Source organism: Budorcas taxicolor, chromosome 9, assembly GCF_023091745.1.
Source record: "Budorcas taxicolor isolate Tak-1 chromosome 9, Takin1.1, whole genome shotgun sequence".
Taxonomy (NCBI): domain Eukaryota; kingdom Metazoa; phylum Chordata; class Mammalia; order Artiodactyla; family Bovidae; genus Budorcas; species Budorcas taxicolor.
In genome coordinates, this window is record NC_068918.1 from 82,033,636 (window position 1) to 82,057,909 (window position 24,274).

Below are 24,274 nucleotides of genomic sequence, written 5' to 3' on the forward strand. Positions count from 1 at the left end.
CTTAGACTGCCCAGCCGGATAAAGAGAACTAGGGGCAGCCTAGGTGTTCTGTGGTATTTGTAATACTCTGGCTTCCTGCCCTTGGTTTTGCTCAATCATTTCCTAAAATTCCCTGGAATCTCTTCCTTGTCTGATTTCGCATCTTTAATTCAGTCCCCATTTGTATTCCAATGACTGCTTCTTTGATTACTTGTGCTCAGAGAAAACTTTCTGGAATGTCCAGGAATTCTTTAGATCAGCAGGGTGGCCAGTAGGTTCAAGTCCACAAGGAGAGCCAAGTTAAAGAGGGTTCCAACTGGATGAGTAAAATAGTCTAGCTGAAGAATGCTACAGTTCCCAGAATTTAGGTGAGATTTTCGGAGCTAAATTCTAGTGAGAAACCCAGGCAGGATAAAATGGATAATCAAATTTGAATCTCCTTCGAGCTAACTCATGGAGCATCTGAGATATTGCAGGAACCCTTGCAACCCACTTAGACACCAAGAAGATCTCTCAATCTTCTATTCCAGTGGTTCTCAATACTGATCGCATGTTAGAATCAACTATGAAGGATTTTTTTTATGATTTTATTTATTTATTTATGGATTTATTTTGGCTGCATGTGGGCTTTCTCTAGTTATGGAGAGCTGGGGTTACTCTTCCTTGCTGTGCACAGGCTTCTCACTGTGGTGGTTGATTCCTTTCATCACAGAGCACGGTTTGAGGGTGCACAGGCTTCCGTAGCTGTGGCTCACAGGCTTAGTTGCCCCATGGCATGTGGGATCTTTGTTTCCTGACTGAAAACCGAACCATGTTCTCTGCTTTGGCAAGTGGATTCTCAACCACTGGACCAGCAGGGACATCTAGAATCGCTTGGGAAGGCTTTTAAAAAAGAAAGAAAACCCATTTCCACCTTGGACTAATTAAATTAGACAGTCCAGGCATAGCTCCTGGGCATAGATAGATCTAAAACTTTCCCTGATGAGTCTAATGAGTCTACTGTACAGTCAAGATTGAGGTGCACAGATCTGGATGTCTATTTCATGGAGGAGAAAACAGTCCTGCTGGGCAAGGAGGTTTAAGAGATCTGTCCATATGTTTGATTTCTCTGAATGTTAAGAAGCTGTTTATAGAATAAATCTTAAATTAAACTACCTCCCTGAAAAGCAAAAGCCCAGGATGTCTTAAAAAGCTCCCTGAAATTGACCAATCGGCTCCATTAATAATAGGCGTTCTAGCATGGACACAGTGCTAACCTTAGGACGAGGAGACTCACGTTTGAATCTCTGCCTCTCACTACTTATCAGAGCCACAGAGCTTCCCTGAGTCTCACTAGTTAACTTTACCAAAGGAATGGTAATCACATTCAACCTCACTTGGAGTTTAGGTCCAAATTAGATAAGATATACGGAAATGTGCGGTAAATTCTAAAAGTGCTATATAAGAGCAAGAAGTTTAGTTATTTGCTTCTGTGGTGGCTCAGTTAGTAAAAGAATCTGTCTGCAATGTGGGAGGCCTGGGTTTGATCCCTGGGTTGGGAAGATCCCCTGGAGGAGTGCATGGCAACCCACTCCAGTATTCTGGTCAGGAGAATTTCATGGACTGTATAGTCCATGCGGTCGCAAAGAGTCAGACAAGACTGAGTGACTTTCACTTTCACTTTCCCTCCCTCTGGGAATTTCTTCTCTTCCCTCCCACTGGGTTCACTCATCAGCATGCAAGATCTCAACATTCCCTCAGTATTCTTGCCTTCTCATAAATCAATCATATTATTACACTTTGAAACACAGCTTAGCCTTTTGGAATTACGATTTCTGCAGAGGTAAGGCAAGGCATTGCATGGGGTCCCTGTCGTCATTCTTTGATTCATTCCAATGCCCTGGATTACTCTAATTTCATTTTGTTCACACTAAGATGATGTGAACAGAATTCTAAGGACATTTAACCACAATTTACTCAGCTCCCTATTGATTAGCCTCTCTATGTTATATAAAAAGTTTGATAGAGAAAAAAGACACAAACCAATTTTTTCTGGAAAAAAAATCTATTTTTAACTTAGATGTTTCACATTTAAACTGGTATTATAGTCAAAGTGTCTAAGGCAGAATCTAAGTCTAAACACAGACTTCATATGATGAAACTCCTTTTTACTCAGCAGAATAGTTTACTTGAATTAGAAAAAATAACTTATAATAGTGGTGTCCTCTGAATACAAGCTTTGAAAATTTAGAAATTTAAAATAACATCTTTGCAAAAAGTCCTGGCTTCTGTTAGAGTCTGACTCACTAATCACAGTAAAATAGGTGAAAAAATGGAACTCTTCATGGAGGATGCATTAATGATGGTACAGTGAGTCCGTGTGAATGTCTATCCCTAACACCTTCATAATAAAATTTTCCAGGACTTGCAAGGCAATGCCTGTCAACTTTTAAAATCATAGCAGTAAACACTACAAATAAAGCAAGCACAAAGTAGAAAATAATATCTTTGAGATCTACAGTGTCCCTGAAAGCTGAGAGTATTCCAAGTACAGAAACTGTAGGGGAACAAGGAGATCAATGAAAGAAAAGGCCTTTGCTTCTGAGCAATTTTTCACTGAAACACTGGGTTCAGTGCCAGCGAAAGTTTGAGCATATTGTGAGGGAGTATTAAATGCTAATTGAAAAATGCTGCTGGCAGTATAACCTGAATATCAGACCCTGATTGTGCCTGCCAAAAAGAACTAGGGAAATTATTGTCAACATTATAATTTCATACTTACTCAGTCCCCATCAGTTCTAAAGAGGAAACCACATGGGTTGAATGAAATTGAATATGAGCATGCTTCTGGTGATGGTGATCCAAGGCCACTAAGAGGTGTTATTAAAAGCAGGCAATATTGATCCTTCAAACAGTCTTTTCTTCTAATGAGAAAAGAAAGCTTATTTAACTACACTGCAAAATAAAACATATAAAGAATATGCATATAGACAGGGAAAAACATTGTAAACCAAACTAATACTAAAGAAGGTGAATTTGAAGCTCATGTTTGTTGAACACTACTTCCAAAGCACCCTCTTTGAGGCTCCAAAATATACCATTGAGAAAAATAGGCTGAGTTCTCATGCTCTGTTGCTCAGTCATGTCTGACTCTTTATAACCCCATGGACTGTAGCCTGCTAGGCTCCTCTGTCCATGGGATTTTTCAGGCAAAAATACTGGAATGGTTGCCTCCTCCTGGGTATGGTCCCAACCTAGGGATTGAATCTATGTCTCCTGAATTGGCAGATGAATACTTTACTACTGAGCCACCTGGGAAGCCCAGATCAGGTTCTACTTATCTCTAAAAGTACAGTCTAGTGGAGAAGAAAATTTCACCAGCTGATAAATGTCAAAGGTAGGACTATGGTAACTAACCCAGGGTTCTTCAGTCATACTATCTGACAAACACTCTTCCCAAGGTTTACTGCAATGGGACACGTTTTGATTTAAGTCTTTATTTAATTTTCCAAATTTCATTAAACATATTATTTATGTTTCAGAGACAAGATAAAGAAAAGTGAGTGGAGTAGGGCTTGGTTAATTTTCATAGAACAGTGAAAGAGAACCCCATTGACTAGGATTTATAAATGTATCTCAAAGCAGATATTACAAATATTCCACAAGTATGAAAGATAATGCAATGAAAGTGGAGTTTGGAATGAATGGGATTCACAGGAAGAAAACCTCAAGAACCATTGCTGTAAGACATTCCTTAGTGTGTCCCTGCATTGAAACAATGTCAGTTTTATTTCTGAACACCCTGTCATTCAGAAACACAGGCAGCAGAGAGCTCAAGTTAGAAGTCAAGCTCAAATCTTATGTTATTCAAAATTTATCCATTTTGTGGAATTTACAGTACAACTATCAAAGGAGAAATTGATGTCATCTTTTGAAAAAGGATCATTACTCTGAAAATAAATAGAAGTTTTCAGTCTTTAAATAAATGTGTCACATTTCCATGAAAGACACTGGTACATGAGTCAATGCCACAAAGCATATATTAAGACGTATAAACCAAACCAATGATAATTTCCTCAAGAGTACTATTTTTTTCAACACTTTAGAAACTCAAAAATAAGAGCATATGAATGAAAGAATAAGCATGCCCTTTCACACACCCTTACTTTAATTGCTTTTTGAAACATATTTTACAAAAAGATATATGTCCTTTATCAGAAAATTTAGTCTCCTGGAACAATAATAGAATTCATGCTTTGATGTAGCTGAGATATTCTGCCCACCCAGTTGTTTGAAGTTATGTTGACATTTGAAAATAATATATTCTGGTCAACGTTCTAGTCAAGATAGATGAAGATGTAAAGTTAAATAAATCAAATCATTGGGGGGAAGCAGTCAAGGAAAATAGCTGTGATTTTAGAAAAATCTAGGTTTTGATGCATCAGTTACCTTTAGCACACAAGAGAAAACATTCTAAAAAATCAATACAAGCAGAGCAAAATTAACACTTTTATAAGTATAAACATTTAACCTCTGTCTTATCAGAGCACATAGTATCTGCTTCATTAAATCTGAAACCCATAAGAGGCATCATCATCATCATCACTTTAGCTAACGTTTGCTGAAAGTTACAGTATACACTAGCCTCCATATCAATAATCTTTAAACATACTACTGAAATGTTTTTCATCTTTACATTAACCATTTAAGGAAGATACTGATATCTTTCAAGTTTTACAAATGAAGAGAGCAGATCTCAGAAAATTTAAGTAATAAGCCCAAATTTGCCAGTTAATAAATGATAATACCAAGATCTGAAACAAGACCTACATGGCCCTGAAACTTAAGGTCTTTCAAAACTGTTATGTTTAGTTTCATCGAGCTAGTTTCTGAGGTCTCACTAGGATGACTGGCTAGTCTATTATCTTACCTTACCTATCATACTTCCCAGAACGTTCCCTAATTGATAACCTCTTCATGACTTTTTCTTTATTGATAGCCTGCACCCCCACTGAAATGGGAATAAAGAAAATAGGAAAGTTGGCTTTTGAGAGGTCAAAATCAGGAGTTTTTCCTTCATATTAAGCTGTGACATTTTGGACTGAACTTCTGTCTCTGGGATAACTGGATTCAGGTCTCTGATTGAGTCTGCCCTTCAACCTGAAAAAAAAATGAAATAAAATCCATTAATTATTTGTGGAACTTCTAACTACAAAAACTCAATTGTGGTATAAAGGTACTCTTTTTCTTGATCCCCAGAAGCATCATTTTATGCTGTGAACAGCATATGCCAACAATTTACATCAATAAACTGACCAGGAGACAGCCAGGGTGCCAGTGTCAGTACTGCAAGTGACAGATCAAACTAGGCTTTTTGGATCTATTATACAGCCAAACACCAGCCATTCTCAAGTTTCCCTTCATTTCAGGGATCCCTTTTTACATTTCTAAAAAAAAAAAATTCTGAAATTTACAAAATTGCTAAATTGTAAGCTCCCCGAGGATGAGACTATCTTAAAAAAAAAAAAAGAAAGAAAGAAATTCTCTTATCCCTGAATTTTACAGCATAACAAAGGGTAATAGGACATAATGGAGCTGAAATGTTTCAGTACACTGAATTATACTGATTATACTGTTATGTTAATGCCATGCTTATTTCAGCCCTCTGTGTTTCAGTGTCCCATTTCTAGTTCTAGTTTGCCAAAATAAGAACTTTTAGAACATTGTTTCTCTGAGCGTTAATAGCTGAAAGAAACTTGGAATTTTCCAAAGTGAAATTCTTATAACATGGGTAGTCTTTGTTTAATTGGGGAGCAAAATGTTTTCCATATTCAAGTAGAGATGAGAACCTAGGTCTGTGGAGTCCTTGCCTTTTCCTTCTCCAACTTCATTGTCCCCAGGAATCCAAATGGGAGAGGGGTTATTGAGAGATAAGAGAGACTGAGAAAAAATTGGATCTGGAAGCATTAACTCTGGAAGAATTTGAGGAGAATCAATCAGTAAGAAAAGATACACTTTGACTGAAAGATTCTGCTAAATCATCTGCCTAATTAAATTCAAAGAAAAGCATCTTAGTCTATTCCTCTGTCTCTCTACTGAGCAAAACATCAGACGGACAAGCTAGGGGCAAGTCGACTGGAGTTACTGCCAAGTGAAAGTAACCAGGCATGTCAGTATTAACTCCAGAGAGCCTAAATAAGGTAAGCAGATGTCTGAAGTACTGACAAGTCTCCCTTCTCACACATGGCTCTCGCCTTTAATTCTTTCTTTGCTTCTCATGTCCTTATGAAAAGATGTGGAAACCTATTTTATTCCATTTCTATGACCAAAGTCTTCCCAAAGACTCCACTCTACTTCACTTCACCTTCCACGCTTTAGAAGCAGATTGAAGAATGTGAATTATCCAGGGAGATGAGTAGGGCATGGAATTTTGCCTCTTGTATCAATAGGATAGACTAAACACTGACAAACATTGTAAGACGGATCCTCAATGGACAGATTTTTTTCCCCCTGAAAAACCAATGGATGTATGACTCCCTCGGAGAAGAAAGGAGATGACCGTAGCTATGATATTAGAACAACAGTAGTGAGGCTCCTCCCAGGACACGGAAGAAGAGAAATCTCAAGATAATGTGAGACTAAGAAATTCAGATCCATCTTAGTGTTGTGTCATGTGAGAGGTCACCCTAGGTGACTAAAGGGACTTTTCTGGCCTCTGCTATGGACTTACCATTTCACAGATATTTAAAAGCACAAAGTTTAGGCCAAGAAATGGAAGTCCCACTTCATAGAGCAGAAAATACACTGGTAAAAAAGGATAATTATCCACTATGAGTAAAATGAAATATGCCAGCAAATTTGGAAAACTCAGCGGTGGCCACAGGACTGGAATCCTATCCTTCCAATCCCAAAGAAGGGCACTGCCAAAGAATGTTCAAACTACTACACAATTGCGCTCATCTCACATACTAGCAAAGTAATGCTCAAAATTCTCCAAGCCAGGCTTCAACAGTACATGACCCATGAACTTCCAGATGTTCAAGCTGGATTTGGAAAAGGCAGAGGAAGCAGCAATCAAATTGGCAACATTCGTTGGATGATAGAAAAAGCAAGAGAATTCAAGGACATCTAGTTCTGCTCTGCTAAAGCCTTTGACGGTGTTGATCATAACAAACCGTGGAAAATTCTTAAAGAAATGGGAATACCAGACCACCTTATCCACCTCCTGAGAAATCTATATGCAGGACAAGAAGCAACAGTTAGAACCGGACATGGAAAAATGTTCTGGTTCCAAATTGGGAAAGGAGTACGTCAAGGTTATATATTGTCATCCTGCTTATTTAACTTATATGCAGAGTACACCATGTGGAGTGCCAGGCTGGATGAAGCACAAGCTGGAATCAAGATTGCTGGGAGAAATATCAATAACCTCAGACATTCAGATGATACCACCCTTATGGCAGAAAGTGAAGAGGAACTAAAGAGCCTCTTGATAAAGGTGAAGAGGAGAGTGGAAAAAAATGGCTTAAAACTGAACATTCAAAAAACGAAGATCATGGCATCCAGTTCCATTACTTCATGGCAAATAGATGGGGAAACAATGGAAACGATGACAGACAATTTTCTTGAATTCCAAACTCACTGTAGATGGTGACTATAGCCATGAAATTAAAAGACGCTTGCTCCTTGGAAGAAAAACTATGACAAACCTACTCAGCACACTAAAAAGCAGAGACACTACTTTGCCAACGAGGTCCGTCTATTCAAAGCTATGGTTTTTCCAGTAGTCATGTATGGATGTGAGAGTCTGAGCACCAAAGAACTGATGCTTTTGAACTGTGGTGTTGGAGAAGACTCTTGAGGGTCCCTTGGACTGCACGGAGATCAAACCAGTCAATTCTAAAGGAAATCAATCCTGAATATTCATTGGAACGGCTGATGCTGAAGCTGAAGCTCCAATACTTTGGCCACCTGTTGCGAAGAGCCGACTCATTAGGAAAGATCCTAATGCTGGGAAATATTGAAAGCAGGAGGAAAAGGGGATGGCAGAGGATGAGATGGTTAGATAGCATCACTGACTCAACGGACATGAGTTTGAGCAAGCTCTGGGAGATGGTGATGGACAGGAAAGCCTGGCACGCTGCAGTCCATGGGGTCCAAAGAGTTGGACACGACAGTAGCTGAACAGCTAAAACGATAATGCATATGTGCTAAGTCTCTTCAGTCATGTCAGATTCTGGACCCTGTGGACTGTAGCCCACCATGCTCCTCTGTCCATGGGATCCTCCAGGCCAGAATACTGGAGTGAGTTGCCATGCCCTTCCCGATGCCCTTCTGGATCTTCCCAACCCAGAGATTAGACCTGTGTCTCTTCTATCTGCTGCACTGGCAAGGAGGCTTTTAACCACTATCGCCACCTGGGAAGCCCAAAATGGTAGTAAAATTTCTAAATTAAATGCATTTAACATAGATTTGTAATTGTTTCTTGGAAACAGACCAACCGGAAAACAACTAGATTTACATTTATTTCTGAAAAACAAACAATAGAAAGACTTATTTATAGTCAGTCTTCTACTATCCCCTTCCTGTCACAATCAGAGACAAAATCCTGGACAGCCTGAGCCAGACAGGTGACTCGAGAAGCAAATTTAATACTTCCCTGGGCACTCTACATGTGATGAAACAAATGTTGAATAATTGTATCTTTCCTAAAGCCTGAACACAGGTGAGATACTTCTTTCAACATTGCCACATCACCAGCTACTGTGCCATAAAACCTCACATACTGCTTGGAAAACACTTGTTTCTGGTCTCTTACCATACTGAATGCCCCTCCAACATACGTTTCAGTCGAGAACCACTGCCCAGCACAGTACTTGGCAAAAATAAAAAGGGGTTAAATAAATGCATGTTTGACTCAGTGTTGACACTCAGAGGGTTTTATGATGACATAAGTTAATTTGAAAATATAAATGTAGCTATGAAAATTAAAAATATGCTATAATGCTTGATATTCTAGTTCATACATAAAATCCGATATAAGTATTTAAGCTAGAAGAAATGTGAAATATATAACTTTGATCATAGAGTGTTAAACATGAAATGTTATCAAAGTTTGTCTCTACCTGTTAAACTTACGGTGCATTTTACTTTTGTATTTTACTTTTTATATTCCTCAGATTCTAAAAAAAAAAGAATGTATAATGGTATAAGGAAAAATACAAAAAATAAAAATAAAAGAGGAGAAATTTTCAAAAGTGATAGATAATCCTGAAAAGTGGTAAAATATTGCATTAAAGAGCTTTTTCACCAAAAGATAATTCAAGATCATGTTTGCAGTTTCCCTATTTAAAATACTGTTACATACATTAATCTGTGACTAAAAATGTTGTTAGTGCCAAGTGATTTTAGTCCCAGTTGAAAGATAATTCTATATTGATTTAATAGCTCTTGTTGCACCAGAAGCCTAAAATTTCTAATTTTAAAAATTAATGGGACTTATCTGCTTTGCCAAATAACTAGTCTATTCATGAATTATGTTTTCTCCTAACAAGTGCTGTTGAATTCTCCACAGGGGAAGGAAAAATACCAAAAATCTTTCTGCCCAAAAATACTTTTTAAGAGATCTCAATACCTTATGTTTTGTTTCCAATAAAAATCCCAGGTCAACATGATAGTTGAATTATAAAGGATTATATACTTCTTGGGTGGCAAATAGTTTTTATAAATACATGATTTTACATAAGCCAAGATCTCCAGGCACTAATTAATTGCATTACCTTCATATTTCCTTCAATTGGTCCTAAAAGATTTTGGACAGCTACTGTTGCAGAAATTAATTGAATGCCAAAATATTTAGATATCAGCAGGTGCTACGACACATTAAAGGGGATAAACAGGGAATGCTCATCAACAGTTCTGACAAATGGAATTTTAAATTGAGTCTTCACAGATCTTAATTAAATCTCTGGTGCAAAACTCAGGAGCAATGAGAACTTTCTTATTTCAACTTCCTACACAGTATCCTAATGTATCATTCTCTCCAACATGTTGTGCTAATATTAAATGCAGTGAATGGTTCTATCTACAGGACACATACACACACTCCCAGTAAAAATATTCAAACTATCCAGGCATTTTACTTGCATAGCAACAAGCATCCAAATGTTTCAAGTGTAGGACATTAAGCTTTTTTTGTCCTTGACAACTGTTCTAAAGCTCAGTTCTCTTTAAAATAAGGATAAGTGCTTTCCTGGTGGTCCAATGGTTAGGACTCCACACATCCAATGCAGGGGCCCTGGGTTTGATCCCTGGTCAGGGAACTAGGATTCCACATGTCACATGGTGTGGCCAAAGTTTTTTTAAAAGATACAATATTAAAAATTAACATTTAAAAACAAGAAATTTCATTTAAAAATTAAAGATAATGATCATAGTTGTTTTAGATACTAGTAAGATTTCTGTGAGCATCAGTTTACACAAAGGTATATATAAGTGTTTGTACTCTGGCCACCTCATGCCAAGAGTTGACTCATTGGAAAAGACTCTGATGCTGGGAGAGATTGGGGGCAGGAGGAGAAGGGGACGACAGAGGATGAGATGGCTGGATGGCATCACCGACTCGATGGACATTAGTTTGGGTAAACTCCAGGAGTTGGTGATGGACAGGGAAGCCTGGTGTGCTGCAATTCATGGGGTCACAAAGAGTCGGACATGACTGAGCAACTGAACTGAACTGAACTGAACTGAAGCCTTACTGTACTTTATAAAAGTTATTATTTCTCACATAAAAAACTTACATCACATGGTACATACTGTGCAGTGTAATGTAACAAAGAGCATAAACTATAACAGATATGGATTTAAATTCTGCCTCTGCCACAGCTATTCTTGAGAGTTATTTAAGCTTCATAAAAGTTGGCTTATTCATGGACAAAAGAAGTGATAATGTGCAACTTATAAGTCTGTTGCAAAGATTAAGAAAATTCAAGTTAACTGCTTACAGCAATACCTAACCCAGAGTAACCATTCAGTAAATACCAGCTATAATTATAATACTTAAAAAATAACATGTCACCATCACAATTTAATTTGTTTTAATGGTTATTGTTAGTGGTAATATAATAACCTCTTTACAGCTATGAGAACTGAAGCTCAGCCACTTCCCCCAGGTCACAAGACATTGTGCTCAGACCTGTTTGCTCTGCTTTGTTTAGTCACTCAGTCGTGTCTGACTCTGTGATCCCATGGACTGCAGCCCTCCAGGCTCCTCTACCCATGGGATTCTCCAGGCAAGAATACTGGATTGGGTTGCCAAGCCCTCCTCCAGGAGATCTTCCCAACCCAGGGATCAAACCCAGGTCTCCTGCACTGCAGGCAGATTCTTTACCATCTGAGCCACAAGGAAAGCCCAAGAATACTGGAGTGACTAGCCTATCCTTTCTCCAGTGGACCTTGCCGATCCAGGGGTTGAACCAGGGTCTCCTGCATTGCAGGTGGATTCTTTACCAGCTGAGCTACCAGAGAAGACCCTCAGACCTGTGTATCCTATTTCCAAATCCAATATTCTTTCTACTATGCTATGCTGAAATGTCTTACTCCTAACATGATTAAGAAGTCAAATTTGGAGAAAGTGAACAAAATCAAGGTAGTTTTAGTTACTCACCTTGTGTAGATGCACAGTACTTAAACAGGGTTGGTCTTGCTCTTAAGATTAAGTAAACAACTGGTGTGACTAGAGAATTGCCACTAATGTATAGTCTTACCTTGAAAGGTAAAATTTTTGTTTCTTAAGCTCCTAACACATAAGATTTTAATTAAAAGAACATTAAATAGTCATTTTACATTTTTCCCCGTAAGTGGACCATTTTTAAAGTCTTCATTGAATTTTTTTTTGTATTGCTTCTGTTTTATGTTTTGATTTTTTGGCCTCAAGGAATGTGAGATCTTAAGTCCCCAGTTAGGGATCATGCATTGCAAGGCAAAGTCTTAACCACTTGTCCTCCAGGGAAGCCCCAGATAATCATTTTAAAGTTCAAAATATCTCTGAAAGATATTGAAAATAAACCTGATAAATATAAACCTGATGACTACAATTGGGCAAGTAGGTCTTTGCTTTGGGGACATCTAGACCTAAAGACGCACACTGAACAGTCCTTGTACGGATGGAATGCATCACAGAGGAGAGGAGTTAACCTCAGGCGCACTGAGGATGCAGCTGAGGAAGCAGTGCGTGATCGTAGGCTCTGAGAGAGGCGAGGAGCCCTGAAAAAAATGTGAGATAGTATCCAATGTGAGCTCTCAAAGCTCCCAGGTCCACCAAGAACAGATTCTGCCTGCTACAAATAGACACTGGATAAATGTATTTGCCAAGATTGCAAGGGTGCAGACAGCTGTTGTAGCTACCATGCCCTCCAAGTAGCCTGTAGCCCATCCATGGACATCGCTGGAAGATTCCTAAAGTGAAAGTGAAGTCGCTCAGTCGTGTGGCTTCCCCCAATTGCTGATTGCTGTTGGCCCGCTGCTGCTGATCCCTCCTGATGCGAGCTCACTCTACTATCAGTGCCTACCAGCCAAAAGCCACTGGGAATATACCTAGAGGCAAATGAAATGAGACATTAATTTTGCTGCAGCAAAATCACAGGGATTTTAATTTTTGTTTGGTGATTTAGAAGAGGATTCAAGAAAGCAGAGCTCTGTCTGGATAGGATGCTGTCTCAGAACAAGAGAAGTTTGACACATGGCATCAAAGATTTTTTTTAATATAGGAGGCAGAATTAACAGAGTAGAGCTAGAGTCATCACTGACTAATAAGTAGTTGTCACTTAATGTGAACCAGGAAAGGGAGATGTCTGCCTTTTTTATGGTTCTGAATGATTTTGGTTTTATCTCTAACCAGGCATGATTATAGAATCCACCTGTTTTTGTCTTATTGCATCACAACCAATCGTGAAGAGTTCTCCTCTGAGGCTGATATTCTATAGAATTGTGTTCCACAAAGAAATATCACAACCCAGTTGTCAGTAACTAGACTTGCTTGCTGAAGGCTTTCAGGGCTTCTTTTCTTTCTCTCTATTGTTCAGCCTCACTACTTTCACACGTCATCTGCTCTTTTCCTTTGGCAATAGGGGAGCGGAAAAAAATGGTGATCAATGAGGGAATGATAAGATGACATGGGATGGGGAGGTATAATTTATTTTTGATTTGTTCTTAAGGAGTAGGGAATACTTTAAAAACATGAGATGAATGGGAATTTCAAATTTAAAGAAATTATATAGATGTGGGCTTTGGGGTCAGGAGAATCGAGCCTGTCGACACATTGCAGACCACAGATTGCGTCTGTTCGCTATACTCCACAAATTTACAGAAAAACAACAAAACAGGTAATCCTAATACAATCCACACATATATTACATAGCAGGAAGATTTCATGTGCAAGCTTTGCTAAAGGTTGAAATTTATTCTCAAGTTCATAAATAGCACAAGATTTGCCTTTATTAAATACCCAAAGTGAATACAAAATAATCTTTTATTTTTAAAATGACTGAGAATAGGCACAAGATTTTACTTTTGGCCCCTTTAGTCCACCTTTCAGAAATCTTTTTTTTTTTTTTTAAAGAACACAAGTTAAAAATCAATAAATCAATGAAATAAATTTTTGAAAATTATAGATAAGTTCCCAGTAGGCAATATGAATGTTTAAACGGTCCTATTAAATGTCACTCCTGCTTTTTCTGCTGTTTGAACCAACTGTGAGAGAGCCCAAAACGAATCAGCAAAGAAAAAAGTCAACTTTATTACTGAAAAATACTTAGCTGATGTGACATAGTTATGCAATAATAATGGCTTCTTAATTATAAACCCAGAATGAAATATAGTATCCCACAGGCCTGGCCCACTGGCAACCTCCCCATGTGTGGACCAGCCCCTTTACAATTTGGAACTTGGATCAGTGGAATATACCGTGTTCCCTTTTAGCAGTTGAATTTCAGAGAGAGAGAGGAAAAGTGGCAGAGCTGTACATAACCAACTCTTTATCCTAAACACATAAACTGGATAAGTTACTCCTTTTGAAAAGAGTAAATGATGAAACAGCGAGATCAGTAGTGTTAAGGGTTGCTGATGATGTTATTCTCAAATTATAAATTCAGAAGCAAGTGACAAATGCTGAAGATGACCACATGAACAATAGAAATGTGATGGGAGGAGAGGAATTGTCATTTTTCATCCCAAGGATAAAGTTATGTTCAGCTGTTTTTTTGATACAGATCAAATACATTTTTTAGATAACCAAATAAAATAAGCATTTTTTTAGTGTCTCCTATGTGCTGGGCTTAGAAGAGCTGCAAGACTCAAATTCTACCTGAGGGGTTCTCTGTGTGTTTCAGGGAGGCAGCATGGATGAGTGAACAGACTCAGGGTAACTCCAGTTCTGTCGCTTACAGGCTTTATAACTTTGAGTAAAGTATCGGATCTCTGAGGCTTAGTGTGCTCATCTGTAAAATGGGGATGATAAAGTGCCTTTCCCCTCAATGTTATAAATTTGCTTAGTGCAATGTCAGGCCAGTAGCCACTATAAATGAATGTTACTCTTCTCATATATAAGAAAAAGTTTAGAAAGATGTTAGCCAAAATGCTATCTCTGGATTATAGTATTCCATTTTTTTCCTTTGTGCTTTCCTGTATTATTTATTTTTACAATAAGCAAGCACCGCATTTTTAAAAAAATCAAAAATACATTCTGAAGAATATCTATATTTTCAAATTATTAAAAGGAAATTTCAAAAATGTTTCAACAACCACATAATAAGAAAAGTCTTTATGAAAAATAGATGCAAAACATGTACATACACACACCATAAAGGAATTAAATTTGACAGTTTTAAGAAACAGAAAACCATGATGAATAAAATTAAACACTAGCAGCCTGAAAGAAATATTTATAGTATCCATTTTAATCTCTAACAAGTCAATAAGAAAAACATGATCCAAAAATGGGCAAAAAGTAGAAACAAATTAATACAGAAGGCAATATAACTCATCAAAGAATACATTAAATTATTTTCAACCTATAATCATTAAAATTTTAATTAAAATGATAATGACATGTTATATATCATTCATAGATTGGTAGATATTTTAAAGTTTTTGACAACAATTTTGCCTTATCATTTTCTATAGTAAAGTAGAAAATAAGTTTTTCTCCAGCTTCGTTGATCAAAATTTATTTCTGTTAAGACTATAGAACAATCTCTTCCCATTCTATAACGTTATATAGAAGTTGTAATGTATATTTTTAATATTGTTAAATTTGGGGAAATTTCTATCAAATTTCTTTCTTATATGAGCTATAAGATTTATAAGGAAATTAGGTATAAATGTGATTTAGTATATTAGAATATATAAAATATATGCATTCACATATAGACACACTTGTAGCTGTGGTACTGCTACAAACTTGTTCTTTCAGAAGCAAGAATTCTGATAAATTCTATTTATCAGAATTTAATAATATTATAAATATTTTAAAATATTGAAAATATTATAGTCTATGAATAAATGCATTTTATGTTGTATAACTAAATATAATAATAATGGAAAAGAGCCATTTTCTTGGATATTGATAAAAATCAAATCCCTCATTTACAAAAATGTGTCCTCTGATCAGAAGACTATTCCACAGACTAGCTTCTGGTTCTGACATTTTAAAACTTCATTTCTTTCTCGTTCACATCCTGAAGTATTGTATCCTTATATTTACATCTTCATATCCTTTCTCCTTCTCTCCCTTCCTCTCCCCCTCTCTTCTCTTCTGTCCCTTTATGAAACTTTGTTCTTCTCTGCCTTCAAGATTCTTCACATTTTTCATCATACAGAAAGGCGATTTCATCCACTTGCATGACTGGAAATACCATCTAGAGCTTGATGACTTATAAATAAATTGCCCAGCTGAACTGCAAACATATATTCACGTATAATGGTCATGCTTCCTTTGTTACACAACATAATACACTCAAAAATGAACTCTTTATCAAAATCAAATCTCCTTTTCTTCTCCTCCTTCTCTGCTAAATAATGACATTACTATCTATCCATTCTTGCATGCTAAAATTTATGAGTTCTATTTCACCCTTCCTCCTTTACTCCCTATTTCTAAAAATATAATTAGCTTTTGCCTTTCTAATTATCTCAACTCTCCATTCATTACATCTTCTTCAATGATGGTTAGTTTGCTATTACTGATTGTTATGATGGTGATGGTCGTGGTGTTTGTAGTGCATAAGAAAGAATAAGCACCCTTTGAGACATTGCTTCAGCAATACGTGAACCGTGAACTTCCAGATGTTCAAGCTGGTCTTAGAAAAAGCAGAGGAACCAGAGATCAAATTGCCAACATCTGCTGGATCATCGAAAAAGCAAGAGAGTTCCAGAGAAACATCTATTTCTGTTTTATCTATTATGCCAAAGTCTTTGACTGTGTGGATCACAAGAAACTGTGGAAAATTCTGAGAGAGATGGGAATACCAGACCACCTGACCTGCCTCTTGAGAAACCTATATGCAGGTCAGGAAGCAACAGTTAAAACTGGACATGGAACAACAGACTGGTTCCAAATAAGAAAAGGCATAGGTCAAGGCTGTATATTGTCACCCCACTTATTTAACTTATATGCAGAGTACATCATGAGAAACGCTGGACTTGAAGAAGCACAAGCTGGAATCAAGATTGCCAGGAGAAATATCAATCACCTCAGATGTGCAGATGACACCACCCTTATGGCAGAAAGTGAAGAGGAACTAAAAAGCCTCTTGATGAAAGTGAAAGAGGAGACTGAAAAAGTTGGCTTAAAGCTCAACATTCAGAAAACGAAGATCACGGCATCTGGTCCCATCACTTCATGAGAAATAGATGGGGAAACAGTGGAAACAATGTCAGTCTTTATTTTGGGGGGCTCCAAAATCACCGCACAGTGATTGCAGCTATGGAATTAAAAGACACTTACTCCTTGGAAGGAAAGATATGACCAACCTAGAGAGCATATTAAAAAGCAGAGACATTATTTTGCCAACAAAGGTCCATCTAGTCAAGGCTATGGTTTTTCCACTAGTCATGTATGGATGTGAGAGTTGGACTGTGAAGAAAGCTGAGTGCCAAAAAATTGATGCTTTTGGACTGTGGTGTTGGAGAAGACTCTTGAGGGTCCCTTGGACAGCAAGGAGATCCAACCAGTCCATTCTAAAGGAGATCAGTCCTGGGTTCTCTTTGGAAGGAATGATACTAAAGCTGAAACTCCAGTACTTTGGCCACCTCATGCCAAGAGTTGACTCATTGGAAAAGACTCTGATGCTGGGAGGGATTGGGGGCGGGAGGAAAAGGGGACGAAAGAGGATGAGCTGGCTGGATGGCATCACTGACTTGATGGACTTGAGTCTGAGTGAACTCCAGGAGTTGGTGATGGACAGGGAGGCCTGGCGTGCTGCGATTCATGGGGTCACAAAGTGTCAGACACGACTGAGTGACTGAAATGAACTGAACTGAACTGAGACATTGCACTTGAGAATCCTAGAGTAAATTACAGATGTCCCAAAAAAAACCTGGAAACATGGTGATTGAACTTGAGAGAGAAGTTGTAAGTCAACTGCATGGAACTGATAGGTTTAAATCATGGATTGTAAGAGAGTAAAACAAAGGAAAAAGAGCAAACTTGGTTCTCCTTAAAAAATATGGTTCTGTTACCACATTCAGTATAATGAGAAAATATCTCAAAATTCCCAGTACATTCCCAGCATGGGCATCTTTGAAAAGAAGATTAAAAACCTTTGCATACCTACCTCGATTAGCTACATAGTGGCTGAGTATATCAGCAATGCACATCCAGAAATACACATGGCACGCAATGCAGTTACTGCACAGAAGATCATTTCATTTTTAAATGGAGCCTAGGGAAGGGCAGAGAGAAGGTCTCCAATATTTGTACATCTCTCTATGCTTAGTTTCTTCCACCATAAAAGAAGGTGATCAAATGATGTGGTCCTCAGAGCCCCTTTCAGATCTCACTTCTCATCATTCTCTGACTTTCTATGGCCAAAGTTCTTCTCAATTTGACAACCGAATGACAAGGCAGAAAGGAATACTCGGTGTTCACTTTTACTTCAAAAGCCATTGGTTCCCGTAAAAAATTTGCTTCATTTTACCATAAAAAAATAAAATAACCCAAGCCCTTTTTCCTGTTTTCAGTTTGATTTACTGGTGCCCATCTTGTGCTGGATTCTATGCTGAATGGATAATCTATTATGGTTTTAAATTTTTCTGTTCATGCTGTCTTTCATATTATACTTACATTGAGTATATGCACCATATCATCACCAAAATTTTTATGTTTGTTGCACTCAGTGCAGTAGACAATAATTCTACTGATAGTCTATACTCTAAAAATGTATATTCTACAGCATATGCTTGAGCTTCTCAAAAAGCAATTTTCTAATATTGACATTGATAGAATTGTTTTATTATATTTTGAAGTTTTCCTTGTGTTCCTTCAATATTAAAGAAATGCCTAGGGATATATCATAACTTGATATTAGTGGTAACACATTTGATTATTTTTTATGTCCAAAACTTTCAGATTCTAAAATAAGAGAATTTCCTTTTCTCTTAGCACTCTCAAACTTGAAAGCTAAAATGTTTCTAAATTTTAAAAATCAGTCCTTTAGAATAAAAATAAAACATTGTTATCTATGAAGCAAAGGCTGAGGTAGATGTTCTAATAATGTTTTTCAAGTAATTTGGTCTAAAGAGATGAAAATCAATATTTCAGGAAATAAAAATCTAAAGTCACAGATAAGAATATTTCATTCAATGACAATGGTTTACATACATCAGAGGATTTAGCATCATATTTTTCTATAGTACATCAATGTTATCTATCACAGAATATGGGAATCAAGAAAAAACATGTTTTTTCATATAAACTTTTGAGGAGATAAATGTGCTGAAATAAAATTTTCAGAAATCAAAAACCAAAAAAAAAGCAGGAAATAAGCAGTTTCAAAAGCCATAATGCAAAAAATTATTAAACAGAGTCTCTTGGCCATAATGGAAGTCTCCGCTTTCTTTTTCTTTCCTCTGCACTGATGTGCCTCCCTGTTCTCTACCAATCCTCCACCTCAGTTTCCAATTCCAACAAGAGGATTTGAAGAACCTTTTAAAATGCATGCAATAAAATAAGAGAAATGAAAAAGAAAACAGGCAAATAGGAAGCCAAAAGAGAATGAAATGATGAGATCTGCCGGAGACCCAGTACAATAGAAGTATATTAGATTCTAGTGCCTTTAGAATTCTATGCAATTATTAAAAGGACCCACACATTTCACTCTGATTTTTTCTAGCACCAAATCCAAAAATAAAAACATGATCAGTCATTTGTTTCACATTTTCTATTTATAAAGTACATCCATTGCCTGAAGAAAGCAGATTTTTGTCCCTTTTCCATCTGAAGGCTATTTTTCCCTTGAATTGTCATTAATGTATCATGGAGTAAGAAGAAAGTAGGAATACAGAGAACAACAGCAAAAAAAAAAGTAGGTGTAGATGAAGAGAGAGCACCACTCAATCAAACAGACTCATGGTTGTTACACTCTGGTGATACAGGGGCAGAAAGAGGCAGTGTGTCTTTGTTTAATTTCCTGTAAACCTAGCTTGGTCTTCTCTTCTGAGGCAAATTAGCAAACAATAGTCATTTTTCTGCCTGCAGGGCTCAGAGATCTAAGAATACTCCTGTCTCATTTTGCTAACATAAACTCATTAGAAATTTGGTCACTGACCACGTAAGACCACTTGAAATAAAAGTAAATACAATGTTTTAGAATATTTTATAGTAAAGTGAGAAATCTCCTGTTTGCTTCACTAAGCTAGTGGAAAACTTAACAGAAAATAATAAACTAATATATAGTCTCTTTGTGTTAATGCCTGATGACAGTGTATCATAGGTTTTGGTTGTTTTCAATCTCTCTCTCTCTCTCTCTCTCTCTCTCTCTCTCTCTCTCTCTCACACACACACACACACACACACACACACACACACACATTTGCCTGAGACAACAGAATGGTCTAGATAATAGAAGAGAGATTCAGGTGGGTATTCATATATCTACTTTCTTCTTCTAAATAACAACCTGAAATGTAGGACAAGTGACTTTATTTCATCCAATTTATCCAATTAATCATGAATATCAAAAGATGACACTCTGAGGTTTTTTCTCTATTAAAACTGTGAATTTTTCTACGTGAGGGTAAGTGGATATAAAAATCATGACAGATATGAAAAAGTATCCAAGCACAATGCTGAACATAGAAAAGGGGCTCATTGAATCCTTGAAGAGTTAGATAGCTTTCTTCTTCACAGATAAACAGTAAAAGAGAAAAAAGAGAAACCTCATTTGTCAAAAACAACAAAGGGCAGAATATCAGCCCCCCAAGAGATAAAAACATCCTGTACATCCCAGATGGTTCTATTGTGAACTCCTTAAAAAATCAAGAATACACAGAAGAACTGTACAAAAAAGATCTTCATGACCCAGATAATCATGATGGTGTGATCACTCACACTCACCTAGAGCCAGACATCCTGGAATATGAAGTCAAGTGGGCCTTAGGAAGCATCACTACAAACAAAGCTGGTGGAGGTGATGGAATTCCAGTCGAGCTATTTCAAATCCTGAAAGATGATGCTGTGAAAGTGCTGCACTCAATATGCTAGCAAATTTGGAAAACTCAGCAGTGGCCACGGGACTGGAAAAGGTCAGTTTCATTTCAATCCCAAAGAAAACCTATGCCAAAGAATGCTCAAACTACCGCACAATTGCACTCATCTCACATGCTAGTCAAGTAATGCTCAAAATTCCCCAAGCCAGGCTTCAGCAATACATGAACCGTGAACTTCCAGATGTTCAAGCTGGTTTTAGAAAAGGCAGAGGAACCAGAGATCAAATTGCCAACATCCATTGGATCATCGAAAAAGCAAGAGAGTTCTAGAAACACATCTACTTCTGCTTTACTGACTAAGCCAAAGCCTTTGACTGTGTGGATCACAATAAACTGAAAAATTCTGAAAGAGATAAGAATACCAGACCACCTGACCTGCCTCTTAAGAAACCTGTATGCAGGTCAGGAAGCAACAGAACTGGACATGGAACAACAGACTGGTTCCAAATAGGAAAAGGAGTATGTCAAGGCTGTATATTGTCACCCTGCTTATTTAACTTCTATGCAGAGTACATCATGAGAAACGCTGGACTGGAAGAAACACAAGCTGAAATCAAGATTGCTGGGAGAAATATCAATAACCTCAGGTATGCAGATGACACCATCCTTATGGCAGAAAGTGAAGAACTGAAAAGCCTCTTGATGAAGGTGAAATAGGAGAGTGAAAAAGTTGGCCTAAAGCTCAACATTCAGAAAATGAAGATCATGGCATCCAGTCCCATCACTTCATAGGAAATAGATGGGGAAACAATTGAAACAGTGTCAGACTTTATTTTTCTGGGCTCCAAAATCACTGCAGATGGTGATTGCAGCCATAAAATTAAAAGACGCTTACTCCTTGGAAGGAAAATTATGACCAACGTAGAGAGCACATTAAAAAGCAAAGACATAACTTTATCACCAAAGGTCCATCTAGTCAAGGCTATGGTTTTTCCAGTGGTCATGTATGGATGTGAGAGTTGGGGTATAAAGAAAGCTGAGTGCCAAAGAATTGATGCTTTTGAACTGTGGTGTTGGAGAAGATTCTTGAGAGTCCCTTGGACTGCAAAGAGATCCAACCAGTCCATCCTAAAAGAGTATATACCAGTCCTGGGTATTCATTGGAAGGACTGATGTTGAAGCTGAAACTCCAATACTTTGGCCACCTGATGCAAAGAGCTGACTCATTTGAAAAGACCCTCATGCTGAGAAAGATTGAAGGCAGGAGGAGAAGGGGACGACAGAGGATGAGGTGGTTGGATGGCATCACCGACTCAATGGACGTGAGTTTGAGTGGACTCCAGGAGTTGGTGATGGACAGGGCGGCCTGGCGTGCTGTGGTTCATGGGGTTGCAAAGAGTCAGACACGACTGAGTGACTGAACTGAATTGAACTGAAAATAGGTGGAGAGCCATGTGAAGCTCACGATGGTATACGAAACTGGCAAGATGGATTCTGGAATGTGGGTGGAGTGGGTGTATGCTAAGTAGTGTGTGATTCTTTGCAACCCCTTGTGACCCCATGGACTATAGCCCAACAGGCTGTTCTGTCCATGATATTATAAAGGCAAGTATACTGGAATGGGTTGCCATTTCCTCCTTCAGGGGATTTTCCAAACCCAGAGACTGAACCTGCGTCTCTTCTGTCTCTTGCATTGGCAGATGGATTCTTGACCCTTGAGCCACCAGAGAAGTTCATCCTGTTTTCATGCATCCTTGATCTTTTTTGTTTCTGGACAAAGACAGGGTCATCACAACTCAAGAATTAACTCAAAAACACAATAGAATAACAAAAGGTTTACAAAGCCTATCTCATTGCAAAAGTAGTTAGCTCAGGGTGGCTTCATTTAGTACATGTGGGTCAAAATTCAATGAGGTTTTGGTAACTGGGGAAATAGCTTGAAGAACAGGTTTAAAAATAAATAGGAGTTATAGCCACAAACTAGGGAGGATATTTACAAACAAAAGATATATATGGAGCACAGAAGAATAGATGAGCTGCCCATGAAATGAGTTTTCTGACACCCTTTCCCTAGTATATCATCTGAAAGCTCCATAAAAATCACTCTACTGGATCAATCATTGAAGGTTCTGAGAATCTCTTTTTAAAATAGTTCTATGGCAATTTATTTGGAATTATATTGCAAATAAGCTACTAGATCACTTAGAACAAAATTTCAAAAATACATACTAGGAAAATTTCCATAGGATAACTAGGAAGGAGAAAAATAGCTTGGCCCACTACCTAGAGGAAAAGACCCAATTCAGTGACTACAGCAGGAATGATCAATGTCAGGAAAGCCCTATAGTCCAGGGGAGACACTCTGGGAATATGTCACCTATCCCTCCCAGTTTGTTTTGTCCATTTTGCCACCAAATTCATCTCTGACTCAGTAAGAAGTAAAAGGCCCAAAGGATGGGTGAAGGATTGTGTGTTGACATCCAGGAGTTCGACTCAGACCCACCCAGGTGAACTGAACAGCAAAGGTGACCCTTCCTTCGGCTCCCTTCTTTGGCATGCTTGCTCACTCTGGTGTATACACTCCTATAGCTTGTAGTGTGAGTCTAATCATTCATGTCACTTTCTGGGGGCAATGTTCATACTACCACATAGAACAGGACAAAATGAAAAGCTCATGTTTGCTGGACAGCATGACCCCTTTTCTGATCAGACTATTGTTTTAGATTGAAGCCTTTGAAGCTATACTGGAGGCAACTGGAATTCTCAGACCTTTAGTCTTGTATTATTCTTTCACGTATTTTGGAAACTGCTGAACCCCTTTTTATATGTTGCTGTGATTTAAAGTGTGAGTAACTGAGATAAGAATACTGCCTATCTGTAGAGGAAGGATCTTTGAATAAATGGAGAAAATTAAACATCATTGTTCCCATAAGATGCCAAGCGAAATAACTTTCATAGACAAATATTCACTTTTTCTTTTGTGATGTGAGACTCTAACCGAATTTTGTTTCACAAAACATCTCATTCTAAAGGAGGAAAGGCTTTTTTAACTGAAATAATCATACATTAATAAGCACATAGGGCTAAGATGAGCCTGAAGAAAAGGGTAGAAGTATAATGAGTCATAAACTTTACATAAATCAGTAAAGAAACTGATTATTTAACATAAAACATTGTACTAAATATAAGCTGTGGAATGTACGTCTACTGCCTGAGACGGTGACTAACGCAGTCTAGTGTGCTATGGTATAGCTAGCAAGGTTTGGGGAGGTTGGTTTATTTTTGTTTTCTTTCTGCTTTGAGGGAGAAATTTCAGCTAATAAACAACATCAAAAAGTTTAAAACTTCTTGAGCGTCAAGGTCAATTACTCAAGGGTCCTAAAAGTCATATCTTTTATTTCATTTTTGATTTTTTACTTCAGAAGATTTGGGTTGGGAAGATCCCCTGGAAAAGGAAATAGCAACCCCCTCCATTAATCTTGCCTGGAGAATCTCATAGACAGAGGAGCCTGGCATGCTACAGTCCACGGGGTCACAAAGAGTCAGACATGACTGAAGCGACTTAGCACACAAGCATGCTACAATCAAATTGGTTTACCTCTTCAGAGATCAA

The 24,274-nt window shown here is 37.7% G+C and overlaps 1 protein-coding gene across 1 annotated transcript in view; it reads left to right on the plus strand.

The window, feature by feature from the left end:
- Nucleotides 1-24,274, plus strand: part of OPRM1 (opioid receptor mu 1) — a 41,035-nt gene that overhangs the window by 10,780 nt on the left and 5,981 nt on the right.